The sequence below is a fragment of the Ranitomeya imitator genome, chromosome 4 (genome assembly GCF_032444005.1).
Source record: "Ranitomeya imitator isolate aRanImi1 chromosome 4, aRanImi1.pri, whole genome shotgun sequence".
Lineage (NCBI taxonomy): Eukaryota > Metazoa > Chordata > Amphibia > Anura > Dendrobatidae > Ranitomeya > Ranitomeya imitator.
This window is the reverse complement of record NC_091285.1, coordinates 376,028,135-376,054,301: the sequence shown is the minus strand read 5'-3', so window position 1 is coordinate 376,054,301 and position 26,167 is coordinate 376,028,135.

Here is a 26,167-nt window from a genome sequence, read left to right as displayed (position 1 = left end):
CATATCTATCTATCTATCTCATATCTATCTATCTATCTATCTATCTATCTCATATCTATCTATCTATCTATCTCATATCTATCTATCTATCTATCTATCTATCTCATATCTATCTATCCCATATCTATCTATCTCATATCTATCTATCTATCTCATATCTATCTATCTATTATCTATCCATTATCTATCTATCTATCTATCTATCTATCTATCTATCTATCTATCTATCTATCTCATATCTATCTATCTATCTATACACACCCTGTGACTTGGTCCTGTAGCTGGGGTGAGGGTCCTATCATCTCATATTGTAAATCCAGGGTGGCAAGCATGAAAACCCAATTATATAAGTTTTTATTTAAAAAAAAATAATCCCCAGAAAGTTGAGGATGAATATATATGATAAAGAGCCAAATAGAAGAAAATACAAACAGTCAGTAGGTGCGTATAGATGATCACATATAGACCCCTGAATGTATACTCAGTCTGGACAACAAGACCCCCCAAAGGCAGAAAAGGGAATAAAAGAGAAGACCTACCAGGGGGTGCACTTTCTTCTTTACATGAGTAATATTTTACCTGTCTCTCTTCTAATTCCCTCTTTCTTTCCAGTCCCCTCTTTGGGGTCTTGTCCAGACAATAGTATTTCTTTTAGGGTTACCTGGGTACATTAAGGGAGCTATTCACATACGCTGGCCTCTATATACACCTACTGGCTGTTTCTGTTTTCTTCTATTTAGCCCTTTGTCATATACGTCAGGACTGTGCAAGTTGTAGCCCACAAATAGGGACCGACAGAGACCAGAATCAAAGGCATGGGAGGTACAGTGGGGGGCCATTATACAGCGGATGAGCTAATGCGGGGGTCATTATACAGCATGGGAGGAAATGTAAGGGTCATTATACAGCATGGGATCTAATGCGGAGGCCATTATACAGTACAGTTTAAAGGCTACTGTGGGGGCCATCATACAGTATGGGGACCTATATACAGTGTGGGGGCTACTGTGAGGGCACAAGAGACATTCTACTTTGTAAATGTCCCAATGATGGCATTATTATGTGAGGCAGTATGAGCAGCATTGCTTTAGTATCACACAGCAGGAGCAATAGTAGGGACACATGCAACAGCAGTGGCTCAGTATTGGGTTGAGTAGTTTGTGCAGGTTGGAGATAGATGGGTACTGGGCTGGAAATGTGAAAGGTCAAATGTGTCTTTGTTGTTATCTCTGCAGAGGAGTCCTGGCTGGAGAAGTCGTCATATTGGTCTGAGTAAGGTGTAAAAGTGAATGATTATCAAAAAGAACGTCACCTGTAAGTTATTGTCTGTAACTGTATTGTAAACTCTTGTATATTCTGCAGCACTGGTATCTACCATTATGACGTCAACATATGGCGGTAATATCAGTATTGTTTTTTGTATAGAGATTTTTTCAGTTACAGCACTGTAATCTGCTGAGGTTCTCCTATAACCACAAATAGAGTGCGCCACCTCAGTTGCAATCAGGGCTACTGGTTAGGGGCCCACTCAGATTTTTCGCCCCCCCCCCCTGAGCTGAACCCCTAGCTATGCCTCTGACTGTGAGGCTAGTTGTATAGCACAGGTTCATTGCATAAAGTAAAATTCTTTGCCAATAATGTGCATTATCACAGAGTGAAGTCCTTGTACAGTATACAAAATGAGGAGAATTTCACATATAAAATTTATTAGACATGATCAAATCGATTACATGCAAATCAAATTTGAGTCAAATTAACCTAAAACATGCAGGTTTTTTCAAATTCAAACAATATGTGCTTTGATTCACGAGAATTGCCCTAAACCGGCCATCACCATTTTACACATTGTAGTAGATTGTACATGTCATAGACTTCTGCATGTCTCTTTCTCTGCGTCTCTCTCTCTCTCTTTCGCTCTCTCGTTTCAAAAGTTTCAATCATCTTTAAAACCTTATGCATGTACATTTAATGTAATCACATAGAATATCATTTAGTTATACAAACATGGCTGTTAAATAGTTACTTTACCTAGCAAAACTCGTGTTATCGCCAAAGTAAAGATGCCTGAAGGAGTGATCATCTTTAATACCTATGAGGATAAAGCAACTGTAATTCTCTTACAATTCTACATGACTACCCTTTTTCCAAAAACCAAGGTTATAGATGCGGCAGGTTTAGAGTATGTAGTGTGAACGCTCCAGGCTTTCCCCAAATTCAGGCTATTACATCATCTTCATTGCACAATTTAAATAATTTTCTTGCATGTCTGATTTTTAGTAACACTTTAGTTTGTGTTGTCACTATGATCATAGCACATTTGTCTTTACTGTCACGCATCCTTAGTACGACGACGCTAAAACTGAATCCCTTAGTTTGTTTAAAAAGTTTTAAAGCAGGAGTCTAGACAAAAAGGAAAATTCCAATTTGGCTGGGGCGATAGCTATTTTCATTATTTATCAGTAAATTGATGTTTGGAAGCTATATAGGGGAGTCGGAAACTGCATCTACAATTATTATTACAATTTACAATTTGGTAAAAAAAAATCAGAAAAGGTAAAAAAAAATTCATGAACAATTATAAAAATTTAAATACAAAGTAAAGATTATAAGCTCTTTTCACACTTCATTACAACTCTAATTTTGCTAAAATCTCAAATTATTTGAAAATAAAAAATCAAACATATCTGTAAGGTTCTATGATCAGTATTTACTGTAATATGTAAAATGATATCTACAATCATAATAAATAACCTGACCAAACGCCTCCAACTTCAAAAAAGCCAGATACATATTTTTTTTATTTCTGACAATGGCCAATAGTCTCCAATTTTTTGCAGTCTGTTAATTTACGAAACATTGGCAAAACATTTTTTGTCAAAGCATCTATTCATTTATTTTCCCAGGGATTCAGACATAATCAACTCTGACTCCATGGGCACTCATATTCTAAATTCCCCATCAGTATGTCTCTGGAGTGTGGGAGGAAACCCAGACAAATATGGGGAGAATATACAAATGGAACGCCCGCTTGGACCATGGGCTACTCGTGCCGGGTCCGACGGCACTTAAAGGGGTGGTCACGGTAGCAGTGACCCAGTCCGTGGTCCTGAGCATCCAACAAAAATCAAGAAGGGAAGTGGAAAATAAAGTCTATGGGGGATAATTCATGACGCCACCTGTGGTGTTCGGTCAGGATGGCCGACGCTGCTTAAAGAGACCGCTGGGGCCGATGGTAATGCAGCAGGGATGGTTCTGCTCCCCACAAGTGGAGCGGGCCCCCGTGCTACCGGTACATTTGTGTGTAACATATAATCCCTTAAAAAATATAAATTTTAATGAAAATTTGGTTAAAAATACCTTCCCTGTGCAATACAGATATAAAAACAATATAGGTCTTATCAATAACCTACCAAATCCCTACACTCACCTACTATCCCTTCTTAACAGTGGGGGTTGGCACCCTAAAAGGTACGATCCTTGACTAGCCCTGGTGCATACTAATGTACTATAGGTTGGAAGAAAACAAAAAGCAGTAACAGAGATGAAGGGATAGAACTTATCAATATATATATATATATATATATACATATACATAGAGAAGAGGTTAATTCAAATCTTGTGTACCCTTAATGATTATTCCACAAAAAATCCCAATTATATTCAAAGGGTGTAGCACACAGACATAGGGAATATATCCTGATAGAGTTCTATGTATGGCAACAATACCCTTTTGAGACAACAATAACCCCAATAAAACAATCAAAAAATGGGGGCAAACAATAGGGCAGAGGATGGCAGTCCTCTAACGCTCCCAACAAAAAGACAGGACCTGCAGACAAAAACAGAGGGACTACAGACGAAGCTTAAACAGCAATGAGCCACCAAGGGTCAGAATAGAAACACATAGATGTACAATTGGTAGTCATTGTTAGTAATAAAGAAAAGCCTAGCCAGGGGTTAACCCAGAGAAACAAAACTTAGCTTCAAGCCTCATCGCGTTTCCCCGTTCCTACGGTTCATCAGGAGGCGTAGAATATGGAACCAGCTACTCCATAGATGTGAGGTGCCACGATGGAGGGACAAACCTGACAGTTGGTAAGGGATGATAGACGGTGGGGTGCAGGACTAAGGGTGCAAGAAATGATGGGAGGACACAAGGGTTGCAGTTTCCTTTAGCTTTTACTGGTGAATTGCAGATGCAGTCCAGGGCACAGGTAACAGGTGTTGATGGGGTCTGGGCAGCCTGAAAGTAACTTGGAATCCGCTTAGCCAGGTGGGTTCAGGGGCCTCCCTTCTGTGCTGTATTTTCTGTCCCTTGCTGCCTGAAGCTCTGCACAAGTTCCTCTCAGTGTCTGTTACTCCTACCCAGTATGGCTGACAGTATGAGCCTTTCATGGGCACTGTCTTCTCACTGACAGCCTTAGGCTCCTGACCTGCTGTGGGGCCTCCAGGTATCAGATCGGGCCAGGAGACCTGCAATCTCCTGCCCTCCGGTTCTAGTTGCTGGGTTTGTAGTACCCTTGCAAACACGGAATCCGGTCTCTTTGGTGCTTAATCCTGGGGGAGCTCAGTCACAGCTCCACACCACAGGCATTCCTCTCTTGCCTCCTCGACCCTCACTCACTGTCCCTACACACAGACTAACTAACCCCGCCGCCTGACCAGAATTTATAGGGAAGTTCCCTTGAAAATGGGTTTAGAGCTCCCCCTTCTGGTCTGGAGTCAGGAAGGTGTTGCATGTTTGTGTTACCTGCCAAGGGAATCCCTCTTTACCTCCAGGCATGACATCACCCCCTGTGAGGAAGGCAATGCTATTGTGGCAACCGGACACCTGGGGTGCCACACAAACTCATTGCAGATGTCCTTGGAGAGATTTGAACCCAGGACTCCAGCGCTGATGTGCTAACCACTAAGCCACCATACTGCCGTTATAGGTTATATACATGTTCTGTCTTCATATATGGTGACATGGTGTACAATCTAACATACAGCATAAACCACTTCTCTCTTCCAAATAATCACATTATTCTCTGTGGTTTAACTTGTTTATTGGTTAACAGGTATAGATTATGCGGTAAAACTATAAGAATACAAACAACATAGGTAAGTATTTGACAAATAATCACACAGCTGACACTTTACAATCAATAGGAAAGTAAACAGTGTGATGCAAACTTGAACATGGAATACACAGATCCCTAATAATCACATTTCCTTTATGCTATACAGTTATTCACATTTCTGTACAATACTGTATTGAAATAAGAGATATTAATCTTACCAGATATGCTTTACCAGGATAGCAACGCAAGCTGGAGCAGTTACAAGAGGGCAAATATACATGTGTGTCCCAGGAAGTACACAAAAGAAAATGGAGGTTCTGCTACCCAGCATACTTTGTTTTAATCTCACAATGCAACATTTTATCTGCTGTTAGAGACACAGGTTATAAATTCAGCCACCACTAGATGGTGCTATAATGCAACAAACAGCACATAAACATGAACATATTGCCTCTATTCAGATGAGCAGAACATTCCCTGCTTGGCATCAACTGATGCCACTTACAGGCTCTTTTGGCAAAGGCAATAAAACAAGTTCTGCAACTGGTCTGAGGAATAGTTTACTCTCCCCAGCCTTCCACACTTTGACATTGACCTTGCGTACTTTCTCATCCTTGCTTGGTAATACTTTTGTGATGAGGCTTTGTGGCAACTCTGTGTGTGTGACTGGCTGTCTTTCATGAGTACAACATCACCAGGTTTGATGTTCGGTTTGTCGATCTGCCACTTCTTCCTAGGCTGTAAGGTGGAGAGATAATGCTTTCTCCATCTGTCCCAGAAGGTATTGGAGAGACTTTGTTCTTGTCTCCATTGACATCTGTAGAGGTCCTTGGTCCTGAAGTCTCCGACTGGAGCACTGAGAGCGCTGGTTTTCTGAGTGAGTAACATGTCAGGAGTGAGAATGGTTGGATCTCCAGCATCACTAGAAAGTGAAGTCAATTGTCTGGCATTTATGGTGGAAGAAACTTCTGCTAAGAATATAGTCAAACCTTTGTGTGTGAGTCTTGCACTACCTACTTGCAAGGGCCTCTGATGGCAATGAAACATCGGAGTGCATTTATAAAACTTGAGGTATCCATGGATTCAATTACTTTGATGTGGACTGCCCTGATGACCATACAGGTGAACATAACTGCCCAACATTTTGCGTTGGCTTGAACTCTTCTAGTGTGCCATGCAACCACAGACAATGGCCCGAATACATCCAGTCCGATGCTGGTAAAGGGTGGATCTGTGCTAAGTCTGCCTGATGGAAGTGTAAGGATCTGAACTGTGTACCTGTTTTGCCTGGTCTTGCCCTTAGTCTGCCGGATCTTGCCCTTATCTAAGATGGAGTTAGTGGCTTCACATGGGCCTTCTTGTTTCGTGTCTGATATTCCTTGTTTTGATAGGTCCTTACCGCACTTCGTAAACACTTCCGGGTTTCGGTAGTGGTCACGTGATCCATCGCGTCACGAAGGTCCTGTGCACCATCCGAACTCACCGCTTACCTTACATGCCAGGTCGGCTCTGCAGGATCCCGATCCTACCCGAAGGTTAGTTAGTGGTGGCTGATGCTGGCCGGGGCAGCCACCTGCTTGGATTAATACCTCTCCTGTTTGGATTCAATTCTCCAAGAGATCTACTAGCGGAGGTAAGAAGACCTGCGTGCACTTGGAGGAATCCCTCTTTGGTTTTTAGCCTTGCATATACAGTATTTGTGTTTACCAGGGGTCTGTATCCATAATTGAATCATATAGGGAGACAGTTTGTTTTCTGGATTTTTCCACATAGGATCTTTCTACTGGCTACATCCAGCGCGCACCTGTATATACCGAGGTATATACCTTTTTATGCATATTTATTTGACAAATTCATTGTGGAAGTTTGTTGGTTGCACTGCAAGGATACCAAGCTGTAGTGACACTCTGCGCCACCATAGATTGTATTGTTTATAAATTTCCTTGTTTCCTGTCTGCTGCATATATGAAGGGACTCTGCACTATACCATGCTTGTGTATCTCGTACTTCACCTGCTGCCAAGCTAGAAGGACTTGTATCTTGCCTGTCTCTTCTGTTCATCGGGATACCGACATAGTGGGAATAACCGAGACATGGTTAGATGAAAGCTATGACTGGGCAGTTAACTTACAGGGTTACAGTCTGTTTAGAAAGGATCGTAAAAATCGGAGAGGAGGAGGGGTTTGTCTCTATGTAAAGTCTTGTCTAAAGTCCACTTTAAGGGAGGATATTAGCGAAGGGAATGAAGATGTCGAGTCCATATGGGTTGAAATTCATGGAGGGAAAAATGGTAACAAAATTCTCATTGGGGTCTGTTACAAACCCCCAAATATAACAGAAAGCATGGAAAGTCTACTTCTAAAGCAGATAGATGAAGCTGCAACCCATAATGAGGTCCTGGTTATGGGGGACTTTAACTACCCGGATATTAACTGGGAAACAGAAACCTGTGAAACCCATAAAGGCAACAGGTTTCTGCTAATAACCAAGAAAAATTATCTTTCACAATTGGTGCAGAATCCAACCAGAGGAGCAGCACTTTTAGACCTAATACTATCTAATAGACCTGACAGAATAACAAATCTGCAGGTGGTTGGGCATTTAGGAAATAGCGACCACAATATTGTGCAGTTTCACCTGTCTTTCACTAGGGGGACTTGTCAGGGAGTCACAAAAACATTGAACTTTAGGAAGGCAAAGTTTGAACAGCTTAGAGATGCCCTTAATCTGGTAGACTGGGACAATATCCTCAGAAATGAGAATACAGATAATAAATGGGAAATGTTTAAGAACATCCTAAATAGGCAGTGTAAGCGGTTTATACCTTGTGGGAATAAAAGGACTAGAAATAGGAAAAACCCAATGTGGCTAAACAAAGAAGTAAGACAGGCAATTAACAGTAAAAAGAAAGCATTTGCACTACTAAAGCAGGATGGCACCATTGGATTGTCAAACCAATCTAATCAGTTTTTATGAAGAGGTAAGCTATAGACTGGACCACGGTGAGTCATTGGACGTGGTATATCTCGATTTTTCCAAAGCGTTTGATACCGTGCCGCACAAGAGGTTGGTACACAAAATGAGAATGCTTGGTCTGGGGGAAAATGTGTGTAAATGGGTTAGTAACTGGCTTAGTGATAGAAAGCAGAGGGTGGTTATAAATGGTATAGTCTCTAACTGGGTCGCTGTGACCAGTGGGGTACCGCAGGGGTCAGTATTGGGACCTGTTCTCTTCAACATATTCATTAATGATCTGGTAGAAGGTTTACACAGTAAAATATCGATATTTGCAGATGATACAAAACTATGTAAAGCAGTTAATACAAGAGAAGATAGTATTCTGCTACAGATGGATCTGGATAAGTTGGAAACTTGGGCTGAAAGGTGGCAGATGAGGTTTAACAATGATAAATGTAAGGTTATACACATGGGAAGAGGGAATCAATATCACCATTACACACTGAACGGGAAACCACTGGGTAAATCTGACAGGGAGAAGGACTTGGGGATCCTAGTTAATGATAAACTTACCTGGAGCAGCCAGTGCCAGGCAGCAGCTGCCAAGGCAAACAGGATCATGGGGTGCATTAAAAGAGGTCTGGATACACATGATGAGAGCATTATACTGCCTCTGTACAAATCCCTAGTTAGACCGCACATGGAGTACTGTGTCCAGTTTTGGGCACCGGTGCTCAGGAAGGATATAATGGAACTAGAGAGAGTACAAAGGAGGGCAACAAAATTAATAAAGGGGATGGGAGAACTACAATACCCAGATAGATTAGCGAAATTAGGATTATTTAGTCTAGAAAAAAGACGACTGAGGGGCGATCTAATAACCATGTATAAGTATATAAGGGGACAATACAAATATCTCGCTGAGGATCTGTTTATACCAAGGAAGGTGACGGGCACAAGGGGGCATTCTTTGCGTCTGGAGGAGAGAAGGTTTTTCCACCAACATAGAAGAGGATTCTTTACTGTTAGGGCAGTGAGAATCTGGAATTGCTTGCCTGAGGAGGTGGTGATGGCGAACTCAGTCGAGGGGTTCAAGAGAGGCCTGGATGTCTTCCTGGAGCAGAACAATATTGTATCATACAATTATTAGGTTCTGTAGAAGGACGTAGATCTGGGTACTTATTATGATGGAAGAATATAGGCTGAACTGGATGGACAAATGTCTTTTTTCGGCCTTACTAACTATGTTACTAGAATTCAAATTCAATTGCGAAATTTTCAAAATTTTCGCCAAATTTCCGTTTTTATCACAAATAAACACAGAATTTATTGACCTAAATTTACCACTAACATGAAGCCCAATATGTCACGAAAAAACAATCTCAGAACCGCTAGGATCCATTGAAGCGTTCCTGAGTTATTACCTCATAAAGGGACACTGGTCAGAATTGCAAAAAACGGCAAGGTCTTTAAGGTCAAAATAGGCTGGGTCATGAAGGGGTTAATGTTACTGAGGTGCAGTATGGGACCAGTTCATAGCAGGTTCATCAATGTGTCAAAGCTGTAATACTGGAGTTTAGTCCTGAGATCTCAAGTGACATGCATATTAATCACACTGCCCAGACACTTTCTGAAACTACTTAAAATCTTAAAGAACTTGTCCCAAATATTTTACTTATGTAATGTAAAGGGATGTACTCAGCTCACCACGCCTGCATTTATACGTTCCTTCTGGAGCACGGTTGTTTCTGATCACCTCTCAAGCATGGAATAATGTAATCTAGCATGTCTGTTGATGAAGATCTGTGGATCCTCTTTATTTCACATTTGTCGCAGTGCAAAAATCAATAAAACTGCCAAGCCACTACAGGAGAAATGAAACATCACACTATGCCCTTTAATGCTAATGAGCAAACCAATGTGCCTTGCCATGTAGGCTGCTAAAGAGTCAGAGATGCTTGAAATAGTTTTTCTCAAATTTAGTTAGCGGTCCTCCAAGTGAGAAAGCACCTAATAGGTTCCCCAATAAAAATGTGATTTGAACCAAAAAAAATATTTTTATTTTATATATTCCTCTTTCTAGAAAGCTGTCCCCAGTTTGGAAATGAACAATAAAGACTGAACCAGTGATCATGAAAATAGCAAAAACTATAGGTTCTGCTTGTTATGTACATTTTAGGTTTTTTTTTATTCTGATTAAAATTGTTGTCTTCAAGGGAATGTGATCTTCATGAACTCTATAAGTTGTAAATTAAGATTAACTATAAGTTCTTCCTTGTATCACTTTGAAATTCTAATACTTGAGGTTCCCAGATGTACATACTTGACAGATAACAAAAGTCAGTTTGATAACAATAACATTCAAAGGTTGGTAACTCTTAAAAGGATTTACTAAATGGGATATTGGTAAGTCATAAGGCACGTGAAACACTTACTGCAATTAAGGGGTTACCGGTTTCTGCCCTTTCATTGAGATCTGAGGAAATGTTTTTATTCTCAATCAGGAACTCTATGTTAACACAATATTAGAGTCAGTAGTAGATATCCACAGGAAAATATAAACAACAGCATTTCTGGCTCTCGGCAGTGTTACCTCTTGAGTAGCTGGAAGTTTGATACTTTTACAGGCAGGGAGGTTGAAAGGCTTCAGGCCACTGAAAATGTGACTGGGTCACCTGACACCAGTGAAGCGTGAAGAAAAAATGGTGATACTACTGTTCAGGAGGATGAGAGGGTGACAGATGGCAAAAGTGGAAAAATAAGAGGTAGAGATGCTAAAACACAGTAGCCTAAACACACGTTTATACAACAAAGAATAACGGTAATTTAATTAAGCCAAAAAAAGAACAAAACACTCAATAGTCTGGAACTTGAGAGAGAGCGAGCACAACACTAAAATGGTGTTAATAGCATTGTTAACCCGCATTGTAGCCTTTTTCCGACTTTCAGGTGAACCTTACTATAAGACACTCTCCAGGTTAAATAGTAAAAACACATTTCTTACCCATTGGAGGGAATCTGTCAGGTCATTTTTGAATACCATACTAAAAGTATCCTGAAATAGGGCTATGGTAGCCCTTTTAGGATAATTAAGTTTTATTGTGGTACGTTTGCGCTGTTTTGTTACGATAAGCCCCTGAAAATGTATAGTAGCGTGCCAGTTAGTCAAAGGTATATAAATGCAAATGAATATTCAGGCAATTAACAGTAAAAAGAAAGCATTTGCACTACTAAAGCAGGATGGCACCATTGAAGCTCTAAAAAACTATAGGGAGAAAAATACTTTATCTAAAAAACTAATTAAAGCTGCCAAAAAGGAAACAGAGAAGCACATTGCTAAGGAGAGTAAAACTAATCCCAAACTGTTCTTCAACTATATCAATAGTAAAAGAATAAAAACTGAAAATGTAGGCCCCTTAAAAAATAGTGAGGAAAGAATGGTTGTAGATGACGAGGAAAAAGCTAACATATTAAACACCTTCTTCTCCACGGTATTCACGGTGGAAAATGAAATGCTAGGTGAAATCCCAAGAAACAATGAAAACCCTATATTAAGGGTCACCAATCTAACCCAAGAAGAGGTGCGAAACCGGCTAAATAAGATTAAAATAGATAAATCTCCGGGTCCGGATGGCATACACCCACGAGTACTAAGAGAACTAAGTAATGTAATAGATAAACCATTATTTCTTATTTTTAGTGACTCTATAGCGACAGGGTCTGTTCCGCAGGACTGGCGCATAGCAAATGTGGTGCCAATATTCAAAAAGGGCTCTAAAAGTGAACCTGGAAATTATAGGCCAGTAAGTCTAACCTCTATTGTTGGTAAAATATTTGAAGGGTTTCTGAGGGATGTTATTCTGGATTATCTCAATGAGAATAACTGTTTAACTCCATATCAGCATGGGTTTATGAGAAATCGCTCCTGTCAAACCAATCTAATACAAGAGAAGATAGTATTCTGCTACAGATGGATCTGGATAAGTTGGAAACTTGGGCTGAAAGGTGGCAGATGAGGTTTAACAATGATAAATGTAAAGTTATACACATGGGAAGAAGGAATCAATATCACCATTACACACTGAATGGGAAACCACTGGGTAAATCTGACAGGGAGAAGGACTTGGGGATCCTAGTTAATGATAAACTTACCTGGAGCAGCCAGTGCCAGGCAGCAGCTGCCAAGGCAAACAGGATCATGGGGTGCATTAAAAGAGGTCTGGATACACATGATGAGAGCATTATACTGCCTCTGTACAAATCCCTAGTTAGACCGCACATGGAGTACTGTGTCCAGTTTTGGGCACCGGTGCTCAGGAAGGATATAATGGAACTAGAGAGAGTACAAAGGAGGGCAACAAAATTAATAAAGGGGATGGGAGAACTACAATACCCAGATAGATTAGCGAAATTAGGATTATTTAGTCTAGAAAAAAGACGACTGAGGGGCGATCTAATAACCATGTATAAGTATATAAGGGGACAATACAAATATCTCGCTGAGGATCTGTTTATACCAAGGAAGGTGACGGGCACAAGGGGGCATTCTTTGCGTTTGGAGGAGAGAAGGTTTTTCCACCAACATAGAAGAGGATTCTTTACTGTTAGGGCAGTGAGAATCTGGAATTGCTTGCCTGAGGAGGTGGTGATGGCGAACTCAGTCGAGGGGTTCAAGAGAGGCCTGGATGTCTTCCTGGAGCAGAACAATATTGTATCATACAATTATTAGGTTCTGTAAAAGGATGTAGATCTGGGGATTTATTATGATGGAATATAGGCTGAACTGGATGGACAAATGTCTTTTTTCGGCCTTACTAACTATGTTACTATGTTACTATGTTACCCCGTTTGCTACTGGTCTGCCTCCCATCTGAAAGACTTTACTTCTCCGGATCTGCTCTGCACTCACCTACGATGCGGCCTGCTCACTGCTAGGAGCCCAGTCTGGGCTCCGGACCTCTGGATCCTGCATTCCTGGGCTTGAAGTCTCATCATCGGTCTGTACTGACAACACCCTTATTTTCCTGAGTCTGCATATGTCTGCTACTTGATTTGTAGAACCTCTGTTTACTTGCATCTGTTAACTGAAGCCTGTTTTCCTACAAAATACTTTATTGAGTCTTGATATACCGTGTTTCTGTCTTCACTCTGATCCACGTCACCGGTCTCCATAGAATATCAGAATAATCTTATGACAGGATACAACAAGATGGCCCCTGTGAAGCCACTAACTCCATCTTAGATAAGGGCAAGATCTGGCAGACTAAGGGCAAGACCAGGCAAAACAGGTACACAGTTCAGATCCTTACAGGAAGATTGGCCATCTTTGGGTTTTGAGTCACGCCACGGAGTTTGCGACAAATCACACAGTTGTAGATGAGCTTACTCACACATCTCTTTGCTCCGACTATCCATAGTCCTGCAGTTCATGGATTCCCTTCTGTAAACAATAGGCCTTGATGTTTCTCCAAAACATGATGGTGCTGCACAAGCAGAGTCATGACATGAAGATGACCAGGAGTTATTACAGGGTGTTTCTCCACAAATTCCACTTTGGCATCTTGAAGAAGGCCTCCAATTCTTAACAGCTTATCTTGCTCAATGATTGGATCAAGCTTCTTCAAAACACTTTCTCTAGAAATGGGTCGACCTTTGTTGAGATTCTCTATTTCTTTGCCGTAACACTCATGCTGTTTGGTATGAATTATCATGTTCTTGGCATTTTTAAGATTTGGAATGATAAAGGCATGCTTGCAGTGGTGCCAACCTTTTCAATGCTTCTGATTAGCAGGTGATGTTGGCTTGTAAGACTAAGCCACATGAATTAAACAAGTGATGGAACAAACAAGCACGTTCAAAGCTGAGAACCTACTGAAATGATGGGATTTGATGTAAATGTCTGAAGTTACCATACATAGAACAGATACCTGAGGGCGGATTTCCTCATCTGCATCTGGATCCACCAGTTCAAAGTTGTCTGACTCATCACTGTAAGGCGTTGAACGGTATAAGAATGCAGGGCCCATAAACCAGGTTGTATCCTTAAAGTGTCTTGATTCAATGGATCTAAAGCAAACGTGAGACCATCTTCATGGCACGGGGGAGACAAAATAATGCCATGAAGATGGTCTCACGTTTGCTTTAAATAAAAGGTAAAGCCCTCTTCACAGGATCGGTGAGTGTTGCCACGTCTCTCTTCATTTCTGATCTAGATGTTTGCTGTGTCTTAGACGTGAGCACCTCGCTGTACACGCTGGGCTCAGTAGTTCCTGCGGTGACTCCCTATGGTTACTCCTTATCGGGCTGTGCTGCTTTCTACCCTCTTTTGCATATTCAATGGATCTAGTTGCATGGTCTGCAAGATTGTGGTGTGTGGCTACATAGTGCCAATATTTAGGGCAAGTGGATCTCTTGATCCTTAGCACCCGATTGTTGACATCAATTTCTGCATGGCCATTCTGGAATATTCTCTCCATGAAGGCAAAGAAATGTTCTCTTGTTTCTGGTGCCTTCTGTAGTTTAAGTTTGAGGGAGACAAGTCGACCATAGACAAGTTGTCTATTGTTGGGTTCGCGTTGCCTCTGGGGTTTATATGGTAGAGGTGCGATCCAACTGTTTGACTCATTTCTTACTATCTCTCGATTAATGATGTCCCAAAACAGTCTGTCTTCTATGGACATTGCTACCTTGTTGTCTTCTCTTGTCCTGTGGAAAGCTGTGCACCCTATATAATCTTAGTCACCATCGCATGCGTGGTCTTCACAGGAATGATCAGCTAACGGACAAGGTAGAGGAGCATTGTATGGCAACTCTTTTTAATAGGAAGCTACTCTTACATGGCTGGAAGAGAGATGGATGTCCATTTTCAAGAGTATTGGTGAACATATTGTTGACTGAGATCGGCTTGTGTGGTCCATCTAAACAGACGTCTCCTACGATGACCCATCCCAGGTCAGGTCTTTGTGCATATGGGGCATTCTGTAGGCCGGTTATTTGTCCTCTAATGTTATGGACTCATAGTATGTCTCTTTTGAGGAGTAAGACAATCGGAGCTTCTTGATCCAGTTCAGGTATCAGGTGGGCTATACGCTTCAAATGGGAATGGTGGGCTGCTACCTCTGGTGTATGTATCTCGGACCTATTGTCAGGAATTTGGTTGCACTCCAGTATTGATGGCAAGGCTAAGCAGGTTTGACCATCTATAGACTCTACCTTTAATCCGGTTGCTTTTCTCCCTACCATCTCGACAGTACCTGCACATGTCTTCAAAGAGTATGGAGAACCAGTGCCAGCAATGCTGAAGGAGTTGAAGAGAAAGGACTTGGCTAGAGACCTGTTGCTCTGATCATCCATGATTGCAAATACCTTGATTGCCTTATCCTGGTGGCTCGCTGGATAGACTCTGACAAGGCAGATCGTCGATCAGGATCTTCCTGCTACAAGCTCTTTACAGATCTCTGTACATTGAGAAGTGACTACTGGGGTGTCTATATATAAGAAAAGACCTGGCACTCAACTTGTATGCAAGCGGTTTATTATTCAAAAAAACGTTTCGGTCACCAATTTGACCTTCATCAGTTACTGTAAATACAATATGACAATACTCAGTGTAAAGAAAACAGTGTAAAAAAAATAAAAAAACCAATTAAAATAAAGTATATACAAAATTAAATTTTCAGTAGAACGATAATATGGCACGGTAATGGAGAAATAGTGATACTGAAAAAACGGTACAGAAAAAAATGATCTTGGCACAATATTGGTAGAGGGAGAAGGATGGTGGTAAACTAGTGGAGGAGGGGTCACATACCATATTGTAGAGGATGATGAGGGAAATGTGCCAGAATAGGCAAGGCGTGATAAGCTTCTGTAATATAGCGGTAAACATATACATAAGAAAAGAGCCAATATATATGCTATATATATGTGGAAACATACCACTGGTTTGTAGGAAGAACTGTAATACGGATAAATGTTGTCACAGCCTGATGGATAGAAAACATAGGTAGCTTAAGTGTAAGGGACTACTGGTAAATCAGAACAAAGGTCTGGAGATATCTTACCGTATGTGTGGTGCTGCAGAAGCGGTGTCCACCGCTTGTCTGGCACCCTGTGTGAAGCCGCATGTGTTATATACACCGGAGAAGCGGCAGGAAGAGAGCGAGTTCCGCCGACCGGAAGTGGGCGGGTCCAGCACTGTGCAATGTTACCTGGAACAGGAAATAACATCACCAATATGGTGGTGCATTCCAAGGATCAGAGCTTGCGTTCCACCCATAATAAGTACTATGTGGCTGTATACGGTATGGGATAAGCGCTATTATGGGTGCCTAAATGAAATGCGCTATATGGTGCTATAGGGAAGGATCAGATAATGTTGATGACAGTATGTAAAGATCTATAAAGGAACGGATGATTGACCTCGTGAAGACCAAAACATCCAACACCGCGGAGACACCATCACGTGTTTCTCAACGCAGTGATCCAGAACACTGCCCCCAAATATGCAAATGCATGTAGAGGAGCTGCGGAGACACCATCACGTGTTTCTCAACGCAGGCAGTGAATAGCCAGGCCTTTCCCCGGGAAGTAACAAGGGAAGGGCAGCATCCAATAAAGGAAAACATCCAATAAAGGAAAACCACCTATGCCAAGCATGGTATCCATCCACAGACAGCTGTTTGGGGGGTTTTGCCCCTCATCAGTGTGGAGTGGGAAACTGGCTATCAGGAGCAGTGCCTAGTAGAAAGTCTATAAAGGCACGGATGATTGACCTCGTGAAGACCAAAACATCCAACACCGCGGAGACACCATCATGTGTTTCTCAACGCAGTTATCCAGAACACTGCCCCGAAATATGCAAATGCATGTAGAGGAGCTGCGGAGACACCATCACGTGTTTCTCAACGCAGGCAGTGAACAGCCAGGCCGTATGTGTGGTGCTGCAGAAGCGGTGTCCACCGCTTGTCTGGCACCGTGTGTGAAGCCGCATGTGTTATATACACCGGAGAAGCGGTAGGAAGAGAGCGAGTTCCGCCGACCGGACGTGGGCAGGTCCAGCACTGTGCAATGTTACCCGGAACAGGAAATAACATCACCAATATGGTGGTGCGTTCCAAGGATCAGAGCTTGCGTTCCACCCATAATAAGTACTATGTGGCTGTATAGGGTATGGGATAAGCACTACTGTGGGTGCCTAAATGAAATGCGCTACATGGTGCTATGGGGAAGGATCAGATAATGTTGATGACAGTATGTAAAGATCGGCAGGACCCCCCAAAAAAGAGAAGAAAAAACAAAAAAAAAAAAAAACAGTAATGGTATTGCATTATTAAACGCGTGCAGGAGGATTGTGGTAAGCCGTCGGGAAATAGTGAGTGCCCATAGGTGAATCCAGGGATCAGTAAAGACGACTCTAGAAATTTCCATCTTTTTGGAGAAAACTCACATCCATTATCCAATCCACCCCATCTTTTCTCCTTGACACCGGGGCATTCTTGAATAGGATTCGCACGATAGATACTATACCATCCCATACCTGTTGTGAATTCTGTGGTCGAGCTCCCTCCTGTGGTCACAAGTGGTACTGCGGCTTCTGAGTTTCCTTCCTCAGGTGATGAGCTTAAGTCGTTAGTTGCTGCTCTATTTAACTCCACCTAGTGCTTTGATCCTGGCCTCCAGTCAATGTTCTAGTATTGGTCTTGCTTCCTCCTGGATCGTTCCTGTGGCCTATCTTTCCTGCATAAGCTAAGTTCTGCTTGTGTTACTTTTGTTTTGCTATTTTATCTGTCCAGCTTGCTTTATTGTTTTTTCTTGCTTGCTGGAAGCTCTGAGACGCAGAGGGAGCACCTCCGTACCGTTAGTCGGTGCGGAGGGTCTTTTTGCCCCTCTGCGTGGTTGTTTGTAGGGTTTTGTGTTGACCGCAAAGCTATCTTTCCTATCCTCGGTCTATTTAGTAAGTCGGGCCTCACTTTGCTAAATCTGTTTCATCTCTGTGTTTGTTTTTTCATCTTAAATCACAGTCATTATATGTGGGGGGCTGCCTTTTCCTTTGGGGAATTTCTCTGAGGCAAGGTAGGCTTGTTTTTTCTATCTTCAGGGCTAGTTAGTTTCTCAGGCTGTGCCGAGTTGCATAGGGAGCGTTAGGCGCAATCCACGGCTACCTCTAGTGTGGTTGGATAGGATTAGGGATTGCGGTCAACAGAGTTTCCACGTCTCAGAGCTCGTCCCATGTTAGTAACTATCAGGTCACTTTGTGTGCTCTTAACCACTAGGTCCATTGTGGTTCTGAATTACCAAATCATAACACATAGCATTCTGATAACGATGGATGTCAAAGATCTGTATACCTCAATTCCCCATATCGATGGAATCAACTCAGTACATCACCTTCTAACATCAGCTGGTATGGATATCAATCAAATCAACCTATGTGTGGACCTCCTAACTCTGGTCCTGTTTAACAATTTCTTTCCTTTTCAGGACCAGTTCTTTCTCCAGACCCGTGGGACCGCTATGGGTTCCAATGTAGCGCCCACCTACGCTAACGCCTATATGGCTCATTTTGAGGAATCTGTTATTTATAAACATCCACTATTCATATCAAATGTCCTCTATTGGACATGCTATATAGATGATGTTTTTTGCCTATGGGGGGGACGTAAGAATCCCTCAAATCATTCTTTGTGTTCTTGAATGGGGCATGGCCAGGCATAAAGTTCACGATGACTCATGATACCGGGTAAGTCAGTTTTCTACACACAGTTGTCCTTAAAGATCAGGGTGGTCATCTAACTACGGACCTTCATATGAAACCCACTGTCCGCAATAGCATCTTACACTATCAGAGTTTTCACCCCCCAGCGGTCAAACGCTCCATACCTAGATCCCAATATCAACTCATTAATCGCATTGTCTCCAACAATAAAACATGGGACCAACGCCTACAGGACATGACATCTAAGTTCCTCCATCGAGGCTACCCACAAGGGTTCTGAACGAACAATTAGATCCTCCCCCGCGCACTCGGGATGTTAATCATAATGGACGTATTCCATTTGTACACACCTACCATGCGTTTGCCTCCATCCTTCATAAAAATATTAGGAAACATTGGTCCCTAATTACTATGGCATACCCCAACGTCCCGGGGTTTAAACTCCCATTTCTTCCATGTTTTAAGAGACCACAAAACCTAAGGGACAATTTGGTGAAGGCAGACATCGGTCCTACACAGCCTCCAAAAAAAAATTCCTATCACAACCCAAGATGGGAACGTTCCCCTGCCTACACTGTGCGCAGTGCGGCAATGTACAAAAGGGTAACACTTTCCAACATCCCCACACAGGTAAAAGTTTTCAGATTAACCCCTTCATGACCCAGCCTATTTTGACCTTAATGACCAGGCCGTTTTTTGCAATTCTGACCAGTGTCCCTTTATGAGGTAATAACTCAGGAACGCTTCAACGGATCCTAGCGGTTCTGAGATTGTTTTTTTCGTGACATATTGAGCTTCATGTCAGTGGTAAATTTAGGTCAATAAATTCTGCGTTTATTTGTGATAAAAATGGAAATTTGGCGAAAATTTTGAAAATTTCGCAATTTTCACATTTTGAATTTTTATTCTGTTAAACCAGATAGTTATGTGACACAAAATAGTTAATAAATAACATTTCCCACATGTATACTTTACATCAGCACAATTTTGGAAACAAAATTTTTTTTTGCTAGGAAGTTATAAGGGTTAAAATTTGACCAGCGATTTCTCATTTTTACAACTAAATTTACAAAACCATTTTTTTTAGGGACCACCTCACATTTGAAGTCAGTTTGAGGGGTCTATATGGCTGAAAATACCCAAAAGTTACACCATTCTAAAAACTGCACCCCTCAAGGTGCACAAAACCACATTCAAGAAGTTTGTTAACCCTTCAGGTGCTTCAGAGCAGCAGAAGAAACATGGAAGGAAAAAATGAACATTTAACTTTTTAGTCACAAAAATGATCATTTAGCAACAATTTTTTTTATTTTTCCAATGGTAAAAGGAGAAACTGAACCACGAAAGTTGTTGTCCAATTTGTTCTGAGTAAGCTGATACCTCATATGTGGGGGTAAACCACTGTTTGGGCGCACGGCAGGGCTCTGAAGGGAAGGAACGCCATTTGACTTTTTGAAAGAAAAATTGGCGGCACTCTTTAGCGGACACCATGTCACGTTTGGAGAGCCCCCGTGTGCCTAAAAATTGGAGCTCCCCCAAAAGTGACCCCATTTTGGAAACTAGACGCCCCAAGGAACTTATCTCGATGCATAGTGAGCACTTTGAACCCCCAGGTGCTTCACAAATTGATCCGTAAAAATGAAAAAGTACTTTTTTTTCACAAAAAAATTCTTTTAGCCTCAATTTTTTCATTTTCACATGGGAAACAGGATAAAATGGATCCTAAAATTTGTTGGGCAATTTCTCCTGAGTACACCGATACCTCACATGTGGGGGTAAACCACTGTTTTGGCACACGGCAGGGCTCGGAAGGGAAGGCGCGCTATTTGACTTTTTGAATGGAAAATTAGCTCCAATTGTTAGCGGACACCATGTCGCGTTTGGAGAGCCCCTGTGTGCCTAAACATTGGAGCTCCCCCACAAGTGACCCCATTTTGGAAAATAGACCCCCAAAGGAACTTATCTAGATGCATATTGAGTATGGTTGAGCGACTTTTACTTTTATAGGATCGGGTCGGTTTTCACGAAACCCAACTTTCTCAAAAGTCGGGTCGAGTGAAATCGGCCGATCCTATAGAAAAGTCGGGGTCGGGGTCGGCCAAAACACGAAACCCAATGCAGTGCAATGGGATACTATGGTTCCCAGGGTCTGAAGGAGAGGAAACTCTCCTTCAGGCCCTCGGATCCATATTTAAGTGTAAAATAAAGAATTAAAATAAAAAATATTGCTATACTTACCCTCTGACGCGCCCTGGTACTAACCGGCAGCCTTCCTTCCTTAGAATCAGCGCGTGAAGGACCTTAGATGACGTCGCGGCTTGTGATTGGTCGCGCGACCACCCATGTGACCGCTCACGCGACCAATCACAAGCCGCGACGTCACCAAAGGTCTTTCAAGCGCTGATTCTTAGGAAGGAAGGCTGCCGGAAAGAAGCAGGGTGCGTCAGAGGGTGAGTATATTCCTATTAGGTATATACTCACCCACGGACGCGCCCTGCTTTTTTTAATTTTACAATCAAATATGGATTCCGATACCGATTTCCGATATTGCAAACATATCGGAACTCGGTATCGGCATTCCGATAAAAGATTCAGAAGATTGCCGACCTCATGGCCGACCCCACACAGGGGTCGGGTCGGGTTTCATGAAACCCGACTTTGCCAAAAGTCGGCAACTTCTGAAAATGGCTGACCCATTTTGCTCAACCCTAATATTGAGCACTTTAAACCCCCAGGTGCTTCACAGAAGTTTATAACGCAGAGCCATGAAAATAAAAAATAATTTTTCTTTCCTCAAAAATGATTTTTTAGCCCGAAATTTCCTATTTTTCCAACGGTAATAGGAGAAATTGGACCCCAAAAGTTGTTGTACAGTTTCTCCTGAGTACGCTGATACCCCATATGTGGGGGTAAACCACTGTTTGGGCACATGCCGGGGCTCGGAAGTGAAGTAGTGATGTTTTGAAATGCAGACTTTGATGGAATGCTCTGCGGGCGTCACGTTGCATTTGCAGAGCCCCTAATGTGGCTAAACAGTAGAAACCCCCCACAAGTGACCCCATTTTGGAAACTAGACCCCGAAAGGAATTTATCTAGATGTGTGGTGAGCACTTTGATCCCCCAAGTGCTTCACAGAAGTTTATAACGCAGAGCCGTGAAAATAATAAATACGTTTTCTTTCCTCAAAAATAATTATTTAGCCCAGAATTTTTTAGTTTCCCAAGCGTTACGGGAGAAATTAGACCCCAAAAGTTGTTTTCCAGTTTCTCCTGAGTACGCTGATACCCCATGTGTGGGGGTAAACCACTGTTTGGGCACATGTCGGGGCTCAGAAGGGAAGTAGTGACTTTTGAAATGCATACTCTGATGGAATGGTATGCGGGTGTCACGTTGCATTTGCAGAACCCCTGGTGTGCGTAAACAGTAGAAACCCCCCACACGTGACCCCATTTTAGAAACTAGACCCCCCAAGGAACTTATCTAGATATGTGGTGAGCACTTTGAACCCCCAAGTGCTTCACAGACGTTTACAACGCAGAGCCGTGAAAATAAAAAATCATTTTTCTTTCCTCAAAAATGATGTTTTAGCAAGCATTTTTTTATTTTCACAAGGGTAACAGGAAAAATTGGATCCCAGTAATTGTTGCGCAGTTTGTCCTGAGTATGCTGGTACCCCATATGTGGGGGTAAACCACTGTTTGGGCACATGTTGGGGCTCGGAAGTGAGGGAGCACCATTTGACTTTTTGAATACAAGTTTGGCTGGAATCAATGGTGGCGCCATGTTGCTTTTGGAGACCCCTAAACAGTGGAAACCCCTCAATTCTACCTCCAACACTAACCCCAACACACCCCTAACCCTAATCCCAACTGTAGCCATAACCCTAATCACAACCCTAACCCCAACACACCCCTAACCACAACCCTAACCCCAACACACCCGTAACCCTAATCCCAACCCTAACTCCAACACACCCCTAACCACAACCCTAATTCCAACCCTAACCCTAAGACTATGTGCCCACGTTGCGGATTCGTGTGAGATTTTTCAGCATCATTTTTGAAAAATCCACGGGTAAAAGGCACTGCGTTTTACCTGCAGATTTACCGTGGATTTCCAGTGTTTTTTGTGCGGATTTCACCTGTGGATTCCTATTGAGGAACAGGTGTAAAACGCTGCGGAATCCACACAAAGAATTGACATGCTGCGAAAAATACAACACAGCGTTCCTGCGCGGTATTTTCCGCACCATGGGCACAGCGGATTTGGTTTTCCATAGGTTTACATGGTACTGTAAACCTGATGGAACACTGCAGCGAATCCGCAGCGCCCAATCCGCTGCGGATCTGCAGCCAAATCCGCACCGTGTGCACATGGCCTAATTCTAAAGGTATGTGCACACGCTGCGGAAAACGCTGTGGATCCGCAGCAGTTTCCCATGAGTTTACAGTTCAATGTAAACCTATGGGAAACAAAAATCGCTGTACACATGCTGCAGAAAAACTGCACGGAAACGCAGCGGTTTACATTCCGCAGCATTTCGCTTCTTATCGGATTCCGCAGCGGTTTTACAACTGCTCCAATAGAAAATCGCAGTTGTAAAACTGCAGTGAAATGCTCAGAAACAACATTACTGGGAAAAAAATTCTTTATTTTATTATTGTCCCTACCTATGGGGGTGACAAAGGGGGGGGGTCATTTACTTTTTTTTTTTATTTTGACCACTGTGATAGGTTATATCACAGTGATCAAAATGCACTTTGGAACGAATCTGCCGGCCGGCAGATTCAGCGGGCGCACTGCGCATGCGCCTGCCATTTTGGAAGATGGCTGCGCCCATGAAGAAGACGGACGGACCCCGGGAGGATCGGTAAGTATGATGGGGTGGGGGGGAGCATGGGGGGGATCGGAGCATGGGGGGGTGGATCGGAGCGCGGGGGGGTGGATCGGAGCACGGGGGGGTGGATCGGAGCACGGGGGGTGGATCGGAGCATGGGGGGTGGATTGGAGCATGCGGGGTGGATTGGAGCACGGGGGGGTGGATCAGAGTGCAGGGGGGTTGGATCGGAGCACGGGGGGTGATTGGAGCACGGGGGGAGCAGACAAGAGCACGGGGGGAGCAGAGCACAGGACGGAGGGGAGCCGGAGCAGTGTACCAGACAGATCGGTGGCTTGGGGGGCGATCGGTGGGGGGGGGGCATATCAGTGTTTCCAGCCATGGCCGATGATATTGCAGCATCGGCCATGGCTGGATTGTAATATTTCACCAGTTTTAATAGGTGAAATATTACAAATCGCTCTGATTGGCAGTTTCACTTCAACAGCCAATCAGAGCGATCGTAACCACGGGGGGGTGAAGCCACCCCCTCTGGGCTGAACTACCACTCTCCCTGTCCCTGCAGATCGGGTGAAATGGGAGTTAACCCTTTCACCCGATCTGCAGGGACGCGATCTTTCCATGACCCTACATAGGCGTCATGGGTCGGATTGGCACCGACTTTCATGACGCCTACGTGGCGTCATGGGTCGGGAAGGGGTTAAAGACTACGATACATGTGAGTCATCTTTTGTCATCTACCTAATTAAGTGCCCATGTGGCTTACTATACATTGGTGAGACTACACAATCGGTACGAGATAGAGTGTCCAAGCAAAAATCCACCATTCGTTGTAAAAATTTGCTTCTACCCATCCCCCAGCATTTTGTGACACACGGGCATACTATTTCACAATTAAAATACCAAGTAATCGACTCAGTTCTCTCACAACGACGGGGGGGGGGGAGATAGGATCTCACTCTTAAAGAAACGTGAAGCCTTCTGGATCCACACCCTGGAGACCCTAACCCTGAAGAGGTTAAACAGAGAATACGATTTACTGGCCTTTATTTAAAGTAGTATAGTGATATTGTATTGTATCATGTCTGATTTGTAATGATGTCTTCTCTATCTCTCTAGAGTCGTCTTTATTGATCCCTGGATTCACCTATGGGCACTCACTATTTCCCGACGGCTCACCACAATCCTCCTGCACGCGTTTAATAATGCAATACCATTACTGTTTTTTTTGTTTGTTTTTTTGTTTTTTTTCTTCTCTTTTTTTGGGGTCCTGCCGATCTTTACATACTGTCATCAACATTATCTGATCCTTCCCTATAGCACCATATAGCGCATTTCATTTAGGCACCCATAATAGCGCTTATCCCATACCCTATACAGCCATATAGTAATTATTATGGGTGGAACACAAGCTCTGATCCTTGGAATGCACCACCATATTGGTGATGTAATTTCCTGTCCCAGATAACATTGCACAGTGCTGGACCCGCCCACTTCCGGTCGGCGGGACTCCTGCCACTTCTCAGGTGTATATAATATATGCGGCTTCACATAGGGCGCCAGACTAGCTGTGGACACCGCGTCTGCAGTGTCACACATACAGTAAGATATCTCCAGACCTTTGTTCTGATTTACCAGTAGGCCCTTACACTTTAGCCACCTATGTTTTCTATCAGGCTGTGACAACATTTATCCATTTTACACTTCTTCCTACAAACCAGGGGTGTGCTTCCACATATATATAGCATCACGCCACTTGGCTCTTTTCTTATATATATGTTTACCGCTATATTACAGAAGCTTATCACGCCTTGCCTATTCTGGCACATTTCCCTCATCATCCTCTACAATACGGTATGTGACCCCTCCTCCACTAGTTTACCACCATCCTTCTCCCTCTACCAATATTGTGCCAAGATCGTTTTTTTCTGTACTGTTTTTTCAGTATTACTATTTCTCCATTACCATGCCATATTATCGTTCTACTGGAAATTTAATTTTGTATATACTTTATTTTAATTTGTTTTTTTTTTTTCATTTTTTTACACTGTTTTCTTTACACTGAGTATTGTCATATTGTATTTATAGTAACTGATGAAGGTTATATTGGTGACTAGTGTTGAGCGATACCGTCCGATACTTGAAAGTATCGGTATCGGATAGTATCGGCCGATACCCGAAAAATATCGGATATTGCCGATACCGATATCCGATACCAATACAAGTCAATGGGACATCAAGTATCGGAAGGTATTCTCATGGTTCCCAGGGTCTGAAGGAGAGGAAACTCTCCTTCAGGCCCTGGGATCCATAGGGAGGTGTAAAATAAAGAATAAAAATAAAAAATATTGATATATTTACCTCTCCGGCGGCCCCTGAACTCAGCGCGGGTAACCGGCAGGCTTCGTTGTTCAAAATCAGCGCTTTTAGGACCTGAGAATCACGTCCCGGCTTCTGATTGGTCGCGGGCCGCCCATGTGACCGCCACGCGACCAATCACAAGCCGCGACGTCACCGCAAGCTATTGACGCGCTCATTTTTAAAAATGAGCGCGTCAATAGCTTGCGGTGACGTCGCGGCTTGTGATTGGTC